We start from the raw sequence: 17,246 nt of genomic DNA on the forward strand, positions 1-17,246 counted from the left end.
GAAAGAATATTTAAGAATACCACGTTATAAGGAAATACAGTGTTGCAAAGTAAAGACAAATACTTACGTATTAGAAATACTTAAACTTTTTGAGAAGAAATAAAGCATCGTGCAAAATTATCTTGTTTTTCCTAAGCAACATGTTGTAACGCGAAAAGATTTGGTGTTGCGTGTATGTCTAAGCGTGTAGCCTCAAAAAAGAACACACAGGAGAGTTTTCTCTCAAAAAAATATGTCAGAATACCACGTTTTAAGGAAATCCCGCATCGTGGGAAATTATCCTGTTTTTCCTAAACAACATGTTTTAACTCGAAAAGCTTTGGTGTTGTGTGTATGTCTAAGTGGTTAGTCTCAAAAGAGAACGCACATGAGAGTTTTCTCTCAAAAGAAAATGTAAGAATACCACATTACAAGGAAATACAGTGTTGCAGAGTAAAGACAAATATGTACATATTTGAAATACATAACCTTTACGAGAAGAAATAACACATCGTGCAAAATTATCTTGTTTTTCCGAAACAACTCGTGGTAACTCGAAAAAATTTGGTGTTGCCTGTATGACTAAGCATGTCGTCTCAAAAGAGAATGCACACGAGAGATTTCTCTCGAAAAAATATGTCAGAATACCACGTTTAAGGAAATCCAGCATCGTGCAAAATTATCTTATTTTTCCTAAACAACTCATTGTACCTCGAAAAGGTTTGGTGTTGCGTGTATGTCTAAGCGTGCAGCCTCAAAAGAGAATGCACAGGAGAGTTTTCTCTCGAAAGAATATGTAAAAATACCACGTTATGAGGAAATACAGTGTTGCAGAGTAAAGACAAATATGTACGTATTAGAAATACTTAAACTTTACAGGAAGAAATTATGCATCGTACAAAATTATCTTGCATTTCCTAAAAAACAAGTTGTAACTCGAACAGACTTGGTGTTGCGTGTATGTCTAAGCTTGTAGCCTCAAAAGAGAAAGCATAGCAGAGGTTTCTCTCCAAAAGAATATGTCAGAATACTACGTTTTAAGGAAATCCCGCATCGTGCGAAATATCTTGCTTTTCCTAAACAACACGTTGTAACAAGAAAAGGTTTGGTGCTGCATGTATGTCTAAGTGTGTAGCCTCAAAAGAAAATGAACAGGATAGTTTTCTCTCGAAATAATATGTAAGAATACCACGTTACAAGGAAATACAGTGTAGCAGAATAAAGACAAATACGTACATATTAGAAATACTGAAACTTTACGAGAAGAAATAATGCATTTACAAAATTATCTTGTATTTCCTAAAAAACACTTTGTAACTCGAAAAGATTTGGTGTTGCATGTATGCCTAAACGTGTCGCATCAAAGTAGAACACACAGGTGAATTTTCCCTTGAAAAAATATGTAGGAATGCCATGTTTTAAGGGAATCCTGCATCGTGCGAAATTATCTTGTTTTTCCTAAATAACACGTTGTAACTCGAAAAGATTTGGTGTTGCGTGTATGTCTAAGCGTGTAGCCTCAAAAGAGAATGCCAGGAGCGGTTTCTCTCAAAAAAAATATGTCAGAATACCACGTTTTAAAGAAATCCCGCATCGTGGGAAATTATCCTGTTTTTCCTAAAAACATGTTTTAACTCGAATAGCTTTGGTGGTGCATGTATGTCTAAGTGTGTAGTCTCAAAAGAGAACGCACAGGAGAGTTTTCTCTCGAAAGAATATGTAAGAATAACACGTTATAAGGAAATACAGTGTTGCAGAGAAAAGACAAATACATACATATTAGAAATACTTAACCTTTACAAGAAGAAATAACGCATCGAACAAATTTATCTTGTATTTCCTAAACAACACGTTGTAACTTGAAAAGATTTGGGGTTACGTGTATGTCTAAGCATGTAGCCTCACAAGAGAATGCACAGGAGAGTTTTTTCTCAAAAGAACATTAAAGAATACCACGTTACAAGGAAATACAATGTTATAGAGTAAAGACAAATTCGTACGTATTAGAAATACTTAAACTTTACGAGAAGAAATTATGCATCTTACAAAATTATTTTGCATTTCCTAAAAAACACGTTGTAACTCGAAAAGATTTTGTGTTGCGTGTATGTCTAAGCGAGTAGCCTCAAAGGAGAAGGCACAAGAGAGTTTTCTCTCGAAACAATATGTCAGAATATCACGTTTTAAGGAAATACTGCATCGTGCGAAATTATCTTGTTTTTCCTAAACAACTTGTTGTAACTCGAAAAGCTTAGGTGTTGCATTTTTGTCTAAGCGCGCAGTCTCAAAAGAGAAAGCACAGGAGAGTTTTCTCTTGAAAGAATATGTAAGAATACCACGTTATAAAGAAATACAGTTTTGCATAGTAAAGACAAATAATTAAGTAGTAGAAATACTTAAACTTTTTGAGAAGAAATAAAGCATAGTGCAAAATTATCTTGTTTTTTCCTAAACAACACGTTGTAACTCGAGAAGATTTGTTGTTGCATGTATTTCTAAGCGTGTAGCCTCAAAAGAGAATGCACAGGAGTGTTTTCTATCGAAAAATATGTCAGAATACCACGTTTTAAGGAAATCTCGCATCGTGGGAAATTATCCTGTTTTTCCTAAACAATATGTTTTAACTCGAAAAGCTTTGGTGTTGCATGTATGTCTAAGTGTGTAGTCTCAAAGAGAATGCACAGGAGAGTTTTCTCTCGAAAGAATATGTAAGAACACAACTTTATAAGGAAATACAGTGTTGCAGAGTAAAGACAATTACCTACGTATTAGAAATACTTAAACTTAACGAGAAGAAATTACGCATCGAAAAAAATTATCTTGTATTTCCTAAACAACACGTATTAACTCGAAACGATTTGGGGTTGCGTGTATGTCTAAGCGTGTAGCCTTTAAAGAGAACGCACAGGAGAGTTTTCTCTCGAAAAAATATGTCAGAATACCACGTTTTAAGGAAATACAGTGTTGCAGAGTAAAGACAAATACGTACGTATTAGAAATACTTAAACTTTACTAGAAGAAATTATGCATCGTGCAAAATTATCTTGTTTTTCCTAAACAACACATTGTAACTCGAAAAGATTTGGTGGTGCGTGGATGTCTAAGCTTGTAGCCTCAAAGGAGAACACATAGGAGAGTTTTCTCTCCAAAAAAATATGTCAGAATACCACGTTTTAAGGAAATCCTGCATCTTGCGAAATTATCTTGTTTTTACTAAACAACTTGTTATAACTCGAAAAGCTTTGGTGTTGTGTTTTTTTCTAAGGGCGCAGTCTCAAAAGAGAACACACAGGAGAGTTTTCTCTTGAAAGAATATGTAAGAACACCACGTTATAAGGAAATACAGTATTGCATAGTAAAGACAAATGCTTACATATTAGAAATACTTAAACTTTTTGAGAAGAAATAAAGCATCATGCAAAATTATCTTGTTTTTCCTAAACAACACGTTGTAACTCGAAAAGATTTGGTGTTGCGTGTATGTCTAAGCGTGTAGCCTCAAAAGAGAAAGCACAGGAGAGTTTTCTCTCGAAAAAATATGTCAGAATACCACGTTTTAAGGAAATCCCGCATTGTGGGAAATTATCCTGTTTTTCCTAAAAACATGTTTTAACTCGAATAGCTTTGGTGTTGCATGTATGTCTAAGTGTGTAGTCTCAAAAGAAAACGCACAGGAGAGTTTTCTCTCGAAAGAATATGTAAGAATACAACGTTACAAGAAAATACAGTGTGGCAGAATGAAGACAAATACGTACTTATTAGAAATACTTAAACTTTATGAGAAGAAATAACGCATCATACAAAATTATCTATTTTTTCCTAAACAACACGTTGTAACTCGAAATGATTTGTTGTTGCGTGTATGTCTAAGCGTCTAGCCTCAAAGAGAATGCACAGGAGAGTTTTCTCTCGAAAGAATATGTAAGAATACTACTTTATAAGGAAATACAGTGTTGCAGAGTAAAGACAAATTCGTACTTATTGGAAATACTTAAACTTTACCAGCAGAAATAACTCATCGTGCAAAATTATCTTGTTTTTCCTAAACAACAACTTGTAACTCGAAAAGATTTCGTGTTGCGTGTATGTCTAAGCTTGTAAGGTCAAAAGAGAATGCACAGGAGAGTTTTCTCTTGAAAAAATATGTCAGAATACCAAGTTTTAAGGAAATTCCGCTTCGTGTGAAATTATCTTGTTTTTCCTAAACAACATGTTGTAACTCAAAAAGTTTTGGTGTTGCGTGTATGTTAAGTGTGTAGCCTCAAAAGAGAACCCACAGGAGAATTTTCTCTCAAAAAAATATGTCAGAATACCACGTTTATGGAAATCCGACATCGAGCGAAATTATCTTGTATTTCCTAAACAACACGTTGTAACTCGAAAAGCTTTGGTGTTGCTTGTATGTCTCAGTGTATAGCCTCAAAAGGGAACACACAGGAGAGTTTTCTCTCGAAAAAATATTTCAGAATGCCACGTTTTAAGGAAATGCCGCATCGTGTGAAATTATCTTTTTTTTTCTAAACAACTTGTTGTAACTCGAAAAGCTTTGGTGTTCCATTTTTGTCTAAGCGTTCAGCCTCAAAAGAAAACCCACAGGATAGTTTTCTCTTGAAAGAATATGTAAGAATACCACGTTTTAATGAAATATAGTGTTGCAGAGTAAAGACAAATACGCACAGGAGAGTTTTCTCTCAAAAAAAAATATGTCAGAATACCACGTTTCAAGGAAATCCCTCTTCATGCGAATTTATCTTGTTTTTCATAAACAACATGTTGTAACTCGAAAAGCTTTTGTGTTGGGTCTATTTCTAAGCCTGTAGACTCAAAAGAGAACGCACAGGAGAGTTTTCTCTCGAAAGAATCTGTAAGAATACCACGTTATAAGGAAATACAGTGTTGCTGAGTAAAAACAAATACGTACATATTAGAAGTGCTTAAACTTTACGAGAAGAAATAACGCATCGTGCAATATCATCTTGCTTTTCCTAAACAACACGTTGTAACTCGAAAAGATTTGGTCTTGCGTGTATGTCTACACGTGTAGCCTGAAAAGAGAACCCACAGGAGAATTTTCTCTTGACAAAATATGTCAGAATACAATGTTTTAAGGAAATCCAGCATTGTGCGTAATTATCTTGTATTTCCTAAACAACACGTTGTAACTCGAAAAGATTTGGTGTTGCATGTATGTCTAAGCATGTCGCCTCAAAAGTGAACGCACAGGAGAGTTTTCTCTCAAAAAAATATGTCAGAATACCACGTTGTAAGGAAATCCCGCATCGTGCGAAATTATCTTGTTTTTCTTAAACAACATGTTGTAACTCGAAAATGTTTGGTGTTGCGTGTAGGTCTAAGCGTGTAAAGAGAATGCACAGGAGAGTTTTCTCTCGAAAGAATATGTAAGAATATCACGTTATAAGGAAATATAGTGTTGCAGAGTAAAGACAAATACATACGTATTGTAAATACTTAAACTTTACCAGAAGTAACGCATTGTGCAAACTTATCTTGTTTTTCCTAAACAACACGTTGTAACTCAAAAAGATTTGGTGTTGCGTGTATGTCTAAGCTTGTAGCCTCAAAGGAGAACACACAGGAGAGTTTTCTCTGAAAAAATATGTCAGAATACCACGCTTTAAGGAAATCCCACATCGTGAGAAATTATCTTGCTTTTCCTAAACAACATGTAACTCGAAATGCTTTGGTGTTGTGTTTATGTCTAAGCGTGTAGCCTCAAAAGAGAAAGCACAGGAGAGTTTTCTCTCGAAAAAATATGTCAGAATACCACGTTTTAAGGATATCCCGCATCGTGCGAAATTATCATGTTTTTCTTAAACAACACGTTATAACTCGAAAAGCTTTGGTGTTGCGTGTAAGTCTAACTGTGTAGCCTCAAAACGGAACGCACAGGAGAGTTTTCTCTCGAAAGAATATGTTAGAATACCACATTATAAGGAAATACAGTGTTGCAGAGTAAAGACAAATACATACTAATTAGAAATACTTAAACTTTATGAGAAGAAATAATGCATCGTGCAATATTATCTTGTTTTTCCTAAACAACACGTAGTAACTAGGAAAGATTTGGTGTTGCGTGTATGTCTAAGCATGTAGCCTCAAATGAGAATGCAGAGGAGAGTTTTCTCTCGAAAAAATATGTCAGAATACCACGTTTTAAGGAAATCCTGCTTCGTTTGAAATTATCTTGTTATTCTTAAACAATACGTTGTAACTCAAATAGCTTTGGTGTTGCGTGTATGTCTAAGTGTGTAGCCTCAAAAGAGAATGCACAGGAGAGTTTTCTCTCGAAGGAATATGTAGGAATATCACGTTATAAGGAAATACAGTGTTTCAGAGTAAAGACAATAGGTACGTATTAGAAATACTTAAACTTTACGAGAAGAAATAACACATCGTGCAAAATTAACTTGTTTTTCCTAAACAGGTTGTAACTCAAAAAGATTTGGTGTTGCATGTATGTCTAAGCGTGTAGCCTCAAATGAGAATGCACAGGAGAGTTTTTTTCTCAAAAAAATATGTCAGAATACCACGTTATAAGGAAATCCTGCATCGTGCGAAATTATCTTTTTTTTCCTAAACAACATGTTTTAACTCAAAAATCTTTGGTGTTGCGTGTATGTCTAAGTGTGTAGCCTCAAAAGAGAATGCACAGGAGAGTTTTCTCTCGCATGAATATGTAAGAATACCACGTTACAAGGAAATACAGTTTTGCAGAATAAAGGCAAATACGTACATATTAGAAATACTTATACTTTACAAGAAGAAATAATGAATCGTACAAAATTATCTTGTTTTTCCTAAACAACATGTTGGAGCTCAAAAAGTTTTGGTGTGGCGTGTATGTCTAAGCTTGTAGCCTCAAAAGAGAACGCACAGGAGAGATTTCTCTGAAAAAATATGTCAGAATTCCACATTTTTAGGAAATCCCGCATCGTGAGAAATTATCTTGTTTTTCCTAAACAACTTGTAACTCGAAAAGCTTTGGTGTTGCGTTTATGTCTACGTGTTTAGCCTCAAAAGAGGACGCACAGGAGAGTTTTCTCTCGAAAAAATATGTCAGAATACCACGTTTTAAGGATATCCCGCATCGTGGGAAATTATCTTGTTTTTCTTAAACAACACGTTATAACTTGAAAAGCTTTGGTGTTGCGTGTATGTCTAAGCGTGTAGCCTCGAAACAGAAGGCACAGGAGAGTTTTCTCTCGAAAGAATATGTAAGAATACCACATTATAAGGAAATACAGTGTTGCAGAGTAAAGAAAAATACATAGTTATTAGAAATACTTAAACTTTATGAGAAGAAATAACGCATCGTGCAATATTATCATGTTTTTCCTAAACAACACGTTGTAACTCGAAAAGATTTGGTGTTGCATGTTTGTCTAAAACTGAACGAGAAGAAATAACGCATCGTGCAAAATTATCTTGGTTTTCCTAAACAACATGTTGTAACTCGAAAAGCTTTGGTGTTGCGTGTATGTCTAAGCGTGTAGCCTCAAAAGAGAACGCACAGGAGAGTTTTAATTAAAAAGAATATGCAAGAATACCATGTTAGAAGGAAATACAGTGTTGAAGATTAAAGGCAAATAAGTACGTATTAGAAATACTTAAACTTTAGGAGAAGAAATAACGCATCGTGCAATATTATATTGTTTTTCCTAAACAACACGTTGTAACTCGAAAAGATATGGAGTTGCGTGTATGTGTAAACGTGTAGCCTCAAAAGAGAACCCACAGAAGAAATTTCTCTCAACAAAATCTGTCAGAATACCACGTTTTAAGGAAATCCCGCATCATGAGAAATTATCTTGATTTTCTTAAACAACACGTTGTAACTGGAAAAGCTTTGGTGTTCAGTGTATGTCTAAGTGTGTAGCCTCAAAAGAGAACGCACAGGAGAGTTTTCTCTCGAAAGAATATGTAAGAATACCACGTTATAAGGAAATACAGTATTGCAGAGTAAAGGCAACTACATACATATTACAAATATGTAAACTTTACAAGAAGAAATAACGCATTGTGCAAAATTATCTTGGTTTTCCTAAACAACACGTTGTAACTCGAAAAGATTTTGTGTTGCGTGTATGTCTAAACGTGTAGCCTCTAAAGAGAACCCACAGGAGAATTTTCTCTCGAAAAAATATGTCAGAATACCACGTTATAAGGAAATACAGTGTTTTAGAGTAAAGAAAAATATGTACGTATTAGAAATACTTAAACTTTATGAGAAGAAATAAAGCATCGTGCAAAATTATCTTGTTTTTCTTAAACAACACGTTGTAACTCGAAAAGCTTTGGTGTTGCATGTATGTCTAAGCGTGTAGATTCAAAAGAGAATGCACAGGAGAGTTTTCTCTCGAAAAAAATATGTCAGAAGACCACATTTTAAGGAAATCCTGCATCGTGCGAAATTATCTTTTTTATCCTAAACAACTTGTTGTAACTCAAAAAGCTTTGGTGTTGCGTGTATGTCTAGGAGTATAGCCTCAAAAGAAAATGCACAGGAGGGTTTTCTCTCGCAAGAATATGTAAGAATACCACGTTACAAGGAAATACAGTTTTGCAGAGTAAAGACAAATACGTACATATTAGAAATACTTAAAATTTACGAGAAGAAATAACACATCATACAAAATTATCTTGTATTTCCTAAAAAACACGTTGTATCTCGAAAAGCTTTGGTGTTGCGTGTATGTCTAATTGTGTAGCCTCAAAAGAGAATGCACAGGAGAGTTTTCTCTCGAAAAAATATGTCAGAATACCACGTCATAAGGAAATCCCGCATCATGAGAAATTATCTTGCTTTTCCTAAACAAATTGTTGTAACTCGAAAAGCTTTGGTGTTGCGTTTTTGTCTAAGCACGCAGCATCAAAAGAGAACGCACATGAGAGTTTTCTCTTGAAAGAATATGTAAGAATACCACGTTATAAGGAAATACAGTGTTGCAGAGTAAAGACAAATACTTACTTATTAGAAATACTTAAATTTTTTGAGAAGAAATAATGCATCGTGCAAAATTAAATTGTTTTTTTCCTAAACAACACGTTGTAACTCGAAAAAATTTGGTGTTGAGTGTATGTCTAAGAATGTAGCCTCAAAAGATAACGCACAGGAGAGTTTTCTCTCGAAAAAAAATATGTCAGAATACCATGTTTTAAGGAAATCAGGCATCGTGCGAAATATCTTGATTTTCCCAAACAACACGTTGTAACTCGAAAAGCTTTGATGGTGCATGTATGTCTAAGTGTCTAGCCTCAAAAGAGAACACACAGGAGAGTTTTCTCTTGAAATAATATGTAAGGATACCATGTTACAAGGAAATACAGTGTTGCAGAGTAAAGACAAGTACGTACGTATTGGAAATACTTAAACTTTACAAGAAGAAATAAGGCATCGTACAAAATTATCTTGTATTTCCTAAACAACACGTTGTAACTCGAAAAGATTTAGGGTTGCGTGTACGTCTAAACATGTAGCCTCAAAAGAGAACACACAGGAGAATTTTCTCTTGAAAAAAATGTCAGAATACCAGGTTTCAAGGAAATACTACATCGTGCAAAATAATCTTGTTTTTCCTAAACAACACGTTGTACCTCGAAAATCTTTGGTGTTGCATGTATGTCTAATTGTGTAGCCTCAAAAGAGAATGGACAGGAGAGTTTTCTCTCGAAAAAATATTTCAGAATACCAAGTTCTAAGGATATCCCGCATCGTGCGAAATTAGCTTGTTTTTCCTAAACAACAGGTTGTAACTCGAAATGCTTTGGTGTTGCGTGTATGTCTAATTGTGTAGCCTCAAAAGAGAACGCACAGAAGAGTTTTCTCTCGAAAAAATATGTCAGAATACCACGTCATAAGGAAATCCCGCATCATGCGAAATTATCTTGGCTTTTCCTAAACAAACTGTTGTAACTCGAAAAGCTTTGGTGTTGCGTTTTTGTCTAAGCACGCAGCATCAAAAGAGAACACACATGAAAGTTTTCTCTTGAAAGAATATGTAAGAATACCACGTTATAAGGAAATACAGTGTTGCAGAGTAAAGACAAATACTTACTTATTAGAAATACTTAAATTTTTTGAGAAGAAATAATGCATCGTGCAAAATTAAATTGTTTTTTTCCTAAACAACACGTTGTAACTCGAAAAAAATTGGTGTTGAGTGTATGTCTAAGAGTGTAGCCTCAAAAGAGAACGCACAGGAGAGTTTTCTCTCGAAAAAAATATGTCAGAATACCATGTTTTAAGGAAATCCGGCATCGTGCGAAATATCTTGATTTTCCCAAACAACACGTTGTAACTCGAAAAGCTTTGATGCTGCATGTATGTCTAAATGTCTAGCCTCAAAAGAGAACACACAGGAGAGTTTTCTCTTGAAATAATATGTAAGGATACCATGTTACAAGGAAATACAGTGTTGCAGAGTAAAGACAAGTACTTACGTAATAGAAATACTTAAACTTTACAAGAAGAAATAAGGCATCGTACAAAATTATCTTGTATTTCCTAAACAACACGTTGTAACTCGAAAAGATTTGGTGTTGCGTGTATGTCTAAACGTGTAGCCTCAGAAGAGAACACACAGGAGAATTTTCTCTTGAAAAAATGTCAGAATACCACGTTTTAAGGAAATACTACATCGTGCGAAATTATCTGTTTTTTCCTAAACAACACGTTGTAACTCGAAAATCTTTGGAGTTGTGTGTATGTCTAATTGTGTAGCCTCAAAAGAGAACGGACAGGAGAGTTTTCTCTCGAAAAAAATATGTCAGAATACCACGTTTTAAGGAAATCCCGTATCGTGCGAAATTATCTTGTTTTTCCTAAACAACATGTTGTAACTCAAAATGCTTTGGTGTTGCGTGTATGTCTAAGCTTGCAGCCTCAAAAGAGAATGCACAGGAGAGTTTTCTCTCGAAAGAATATGTAAGAATACCACATTATAAGGAAATACAGTATTGCAGAGTACAGACAAATACGTACGTATTGGAAATATTTAAACTTTACGAGAAGAAATAACGCATCGTGCAAAATTATCTTGTTTTTCCTAAACAACACATTGTAACTCGAAAAGATTTGGTGTTTTTGGATTTCTAAGTGTGTAGCCTCAAAATAGAACACATAGGAGAGTTTTCTCTCCAAAAAAATATGTCAGAATACCACGTTTTAAGGAAATCCTGCATCATGCAAAAAATCTTGCTTTTCCTAAACAACACGTTGTAACTCGAAAACCTTTGGTGCTGCATGTATGTCTATGTGTGTAGCCTCAAAAGAGAACGCACAGGAGAGGTTTTTCTCGAAATATTATGTAAGGATACCAAGTTACAAGGAAATACAGTGTGGCAGAGTAAAGACAAATATGTACGTATTAGAAATACTTAAACTTTAGGAGAAGAAATGACGCATCATACAAAATTATCTTTTATTTCCTAAAATACAGGTTGTAACTCGAAAGGATTTGATATTGCGTGTATGTCTAAACCTGTAGCCTCAAAAGAGAACACACAGGTTAATTTTCCCTTGAAAAAATATGTCAGATACCACGTTTTAAGGAAATCCTGCATCGTGCAAAAAAAAATCTTGCTTTTCCTAAACAACACGTTGTAACTCAAAAACCTTTGGTGCTGCATGTATGTCTAAGTATGTAGCCTCAAAAGAGAACTCACAGGAGAGATTTCTCTCGAAATAATATGTAAGGATACCAAGTTACAAGGAAATAGTGTTGCAGAGTAAAGACAAATACGTACATATTAGAAATACTTAACCTTTACGAGAAGAAATAACGCATCGTACAAAATTATCTTGTATTTCCTAAACAACACGTTGTAACTCGAAAAGATTTGGGGTTGCGTGTATGTCTAAGCGTGTATAGTCAAAAGAGAACACACAGGAGAGTTTTCTCTCGAAAAGATATGTCAGAATACCACATTTTAAGGAAATCCCGCATCGTGCGAAATTATCTTGTTTTTCCTAAACAACTTGTTGTAACTCGAAAAGCTTTGGTGTTGCATTTTTGTCTAAGCATTCAGCCTCAAAAGAGAATGCACAGGAGAGTTTTCTTTCGAAAGAATATGTAAGAATACCACATAATAAGGAAATACAGTGTTGCAGAGTAAAGACACTTACGTACGTATTGGAAATACTTAAACTTTACGAGAAGAAATATTGCATCGTGCAAAATTATCTTGTTCTTCCTAAACAACATGATGTAACTCGAAAAGCTTTAGTGATGCGTGTATGTCTAAGCGTGTAGCCTCAAAAGAGAATGCACAGGAGAGTTTTCTCTAGAAAGAATATATACGAATACCACGTTATAAGGAAATACAGTGTTGCAGAGTAAAGACAAATAAGTACGTATTAGAACTACTTAAACTTTACAAGAAGAAATAACACATCGTACAAAATTATCTTGTATTTCCTAAACAACACGTTGTAACTCGAAAAAATTTGGTGTTGAGTGTATGTCTAAGAGTGTAGCCTCAAAAGAGAAAGCACAGGAGAGTTTTCTCTCGAAAAAAATATGTCAGAATACCATGTTTTAAGGAAATCCGGCATCGTGCGAAATATCTTGATTTTCCAAAACAACACGTTGTAACTCGAAAAGCTTTGATGCTGCATGTATGTCTAAGTGTCCTGCCTCAAAAGAGAACACACAGGAGAGTTTTCTCTTGAAATAATATGTAAGGATACCATGTTACAAGGAAATACAGTGTTGCAGAGTAAAGACAAGTACGTAAGTATTAGAAATACTTAAACTTTACAAGAAGAAATAAGGCATCGTACTAAATTATCTTGTATTTCCTAAACAACACGTTGTAACTCGAAAAGATTTGGTGTTGCGTGTATGTCTAAAGGTGTAGCCCTAGAAGAGAACACACAGGAGAATTTTCTCTTGAAAAAATGTCAGAATACCACGTTTTAAGGAAATACTACATCGTGCGAAATTATCTGGTTTTTCCTAAACAACACGTTGTAACTCGAAAATCTTTGGAGTTGCGTGTATGTCTAATTGTGTAGCCTCAAAAGAGAACGGACAGGAGAGTTTTCTCTCGAAAAAAATATGTCAGAATACCACGTTTTAAGGAAATCCTGTATCGTGCGAAATTATCTTGTTTTTCCTAAACAACATGTTGTAACTCAAAATGCTTTGGTGTTGCGTGTATGTCTAAGCTTGCAGCCTCAAAAGAGAATGCACAGGAGAGTTTTCTCTCGAAAGAATATGTAAGAATACCACATTATAAGGAAATACAGTATTGCAGAGTACAGACAAATACGTACGTATTGGAAATATTTAAACTTTACGAGAAGAAATAACGCATCGTGCAAAATTATCTTGTTTTTCCTAAACAACACATTGTAACTCGAAAAGATTTGGTGTTTTTGGATTTCTAAGTGTGTAGCCTCAAAATAGAACACATAGGAGAGTTTTCTCTCCAAAAAAATATGTCAGAATACCACGTTTTAAGGAAATCCTGCATCGTGCAAAAACAATCTTGCCTTTCCTAAACAACACGTTGTAACTCGAAAACCTTTGGTGCTGCATGTATGTCTAAGTATGTAGCCTCAAAAGAGAATGCACAGGAGAGATTTCTCTCGAAATAATATGTAAGGATACCACGTTACAAGGAAATAGTGTTGCAGAGTAAAGACAAATACGTACATATTAGAAATACTTAACCTTTACGAGAAGAAATAACGCATCGTACAAAATTATCTTGGATTTCCTAAACAACACGTTGTAACTCGAAAAGATTTGGGGTTGCGTGTATGTCTAAACGTGTATCGTCAAAAGAGAACGCACAGGAGAGTTTTCTCTCGAAAAAATATGTCAGAATACCACATTTTAAGGAAATCCCGCATCGTGCGAAATTATCTTGTTTTTCCTAAACAACTTGTTGTAACTCGAAAAGCTTTGGTGTTGCATTTTTGTCTAAGCATGAAGCCTCAAAAGAGAATGCACAGGAGAGTTTTCTTTCGAAAGAATATGTAAGAATACCACGTAATAAGGAAATACAGTGTTGCAGAGTAAAGACACGTACGTATTGGAAATACTTAAACTTTACGAGAAGAAATAATGCATCGTGCAAATTATCTTGTTCTTCCTAAACAACATGATGTAACTCGAAAAGCTTTAGAGTTGCGTGTATGTCTAAGCATGTAGCCTCAAAAGAGAATGCACAGGAGAGTTTTCTCTAGAAAGAATATATACGAATACCACGTTATAAGGAAATACAGTGTTGCAGAGTAAAGACAAATAAGTACGTATTAGAACTACTTAAACTTTACAAGAAGAAATAACACATCGTACAAAGTTATCTTGTATTTCCTAAACAACACGTTGTAACTCGAAAAAATTTGGTGTTGAGTGTATGTCTACGAGTGTAGCCTCAAAAGAGAACGCACAGGAGAGTTTTCTCTCGAAAAAAATATGTCAGAATACCATGTTTTAAGGAAATCCGGCATCGTGCGAAATATCTTGATTTTCCAAAACAACACGTTGTAACTCGAAAAGCTTTGATGCTGCATGTATTTCTAAGTGTCCTGCCTCAAAAGAGAACACACAGGAGAGTTTTCTCTTGAAATAATATGTAAGGATACCATGTTACAAGGAAATACAGTGTTGCAGAGTAAAGACAAGTACGTACGTATTAGAAATACTTAAACTTTACAAGAAGAAATAAGGCATCGTACAAAATTATCTTGTATTTCCAAAACAACACGTTGTAACTCGAAAAGATTTGGTGTTGCGTGTATGTCTAAACGTGTAGCCTCAGAAGAGAACACACAGGAGAATTTTCTCTTCAAAAAATGTCAGAATACCACGTTTTAAGGAAATACTACATAGTGCGAAATTATCTGGTTTTTCCTAAACAACACCTTGTAACTCGAAAATCTTTGGAGTTGCGTGTATGTCTAATTGTGTAGCCTCAAAAGAGAACGGACAGGAGCGTTTTCTCTCGAAAAAAATATGTCAGAATACCACGTTTTAAGGAAATCCCGTATCGTGCGAAATTATCTTGTTTTTCCTAAACAACATGTTGTAACTCAAAATGCTTTGGTGTTGCGTGTATGTCTAAGCTTGCAGCCTCAAAAGAGAATGCACAGGAGAGTTTTCTCTCGAAAGAATATGTAAGAATACCACATTATAAGGAAATACAGTATTGCAGAGTACAGACAAATACGTACGTATTGGAAATATTTAAACTTTACGAGAAGAAATAACGCATCGTGCAAAATTATCTTGTTTTTCCTAAACAACACATTGTAACTCGAAAAGATTTGGTGTTTTTGGATTTCTAAGTGTGTAGCCTCAAAATAGAACACATAGGAGAGTTTTCTCTCCAAAAAAATTGTCAGAATACCACGTTTTAAGGAAATCCTGCATCGTGCAAAAAAAAAATCTTGCTTTTCCTAAACAACACGCTGTAACTCGAAAACCTTTGGTGCTGTATGTATGTCTATGTGTGTAGCCTCAAAAGAGAACGCACAGGAGAGGTTTTTCTCCAAATAATATGTAAGGATACCAAGTTACAAGGAAATACAGTGTGACAGAGTAAAGACAAATATGTACGTATTAGAAATACTTAAACTTTAGGAGAAGAAATGACGCATCATACAAAATTATCTTTTATTTCCTAAAATACAGGTTGTAACTCGAAAGGATTTGATATTGCGTGTATGTCTAAACCTGTAGCCTCAAAAGAGAACACACAGGTTAATTTTCCCTTGAAAAAATATGTCAGATACACCGTTTTAAGGAAATCCTGCATCGTGCAAAAAAAATCTTGCTTTTCCTAAACAACACGTTGTAACTCGAAAACCTTTGGTGCTGCATGTATGTCTAAGTATGTAGCCTCAAAAGAGAACGCACAGGAGAGATTTCTCTCGAAATAATATGTAAGGATACCACGTTACAAGGAAATAGTGTTGCAGAGTAAAGACAAATACGTACATATTAGAAATACTTAACCTTTACGAGAAGAAATAACGCATCGTACAAAATTATCTTGTATTTCCTAAACAACACGTTGTAACTCGAAAAGATTTGGGGTTGTGTGTATGTCTAAGCGTGTATCGTCAAAAGAGAACGCACAGGAGAGTTTTCTCTCGAAAAATATGTCAGAATACCACGTTTTAAGGAAATCCCGCATCGTGCGAAATTATCTTGTTTTTCCTAAACAACTTGTTGTAACTCGAAAAGCTTTGGTGTTGCATTTTTGTCTAAGCATGCAGCCTCAAAAGAGAATGCACAGGAGAGTTTTCTTTCGAAAGAATATGTAAGAATACCACGTAATAAGGAAATACAGTGTTGCAGAGTAAAGACACTTACGTACGTATTGGAAATTCTTAAACTTTACGAGAAGAAATAATGCATCGTGCAAAATTATCTTGTTCTTCCTAAACAACATGATGTAACTCGAAAAGCTTTAGTGTTGCGTGTATGTCTAAGCGTGTAGCCTCAAAAGAGAACGCACAGGAGAGTTTTCTCTAGAAAGAATATATACGAATACCACGTTATAAGGAAATACAGTGTTGCAGAGTAAAGACAAATAAGTACGTATTAGAACTACTTAAACTTTACAAGAAGAAATAACACATCGTACAAAATTATCTTGTATTTCCTAAACAACACGTTGTAACTCGAAAGATCTGGTGTTGCCTGTATGTCTAAATGTGTAGCCTCAAAAGAGAACCCACAGGAGAATTTTCTCTCGAAAAAATATGTCAGAATACCACGTTTTAAGGAAATCCAGCATCGTGCGAAATTATCTTGTTTTTCCTAAACAAATTGTTGTAAATTGAAAAGCTTTGGTGTTGCGTTTTTGTCTAAGCACGCAGCCTCAAAAGAAAACGCACATGAGAGTTTTTTCTTGAAAGAATATGTAAGAATACCACGTTATAAGGAAATACACTGTTGAGAGTAAAGACAAATAAGTACGTATTAGAAATACTTAAATTTTTTGAGAAGAAATAAAGCATCGTGCAATTAAGTTGTTTTTTTCCAAAACAACACGTTGTAACTAGAAAACATTTGGTGTTGAGTGTATGTCTAAGAGTGTAGCCTCAAAAGAGAACCCACAGGAGAGTTTTCTCTCGAAAAAAAATATGTCAGAATACCATGTTTTAAGGAAATCCGGCATCGTGCGAAATATCTTGCTTTTCCTAAACAACACGTTGTAACTCGAAAATCTTTGATGCTGCATGTATGTCTAAGTGTCTAGCCTCAAAAGAGAACGCACAGGAGAGT

Source organism: Apodemus sylvaticus, chromosome 18 (genome assembly GCF_947179515.1).
Source record: "Apodemus sylvaticus chromosome 18, mApoSyl1.1, whole genome shotgun sequence".
Taxonomy (NCBI): domain Eukaryota; kingdom Metazoa; phylum Chordata; class Mammalia; order Rodentia; family Muridae; genus Apodemus; species Apodemus sylvaticus.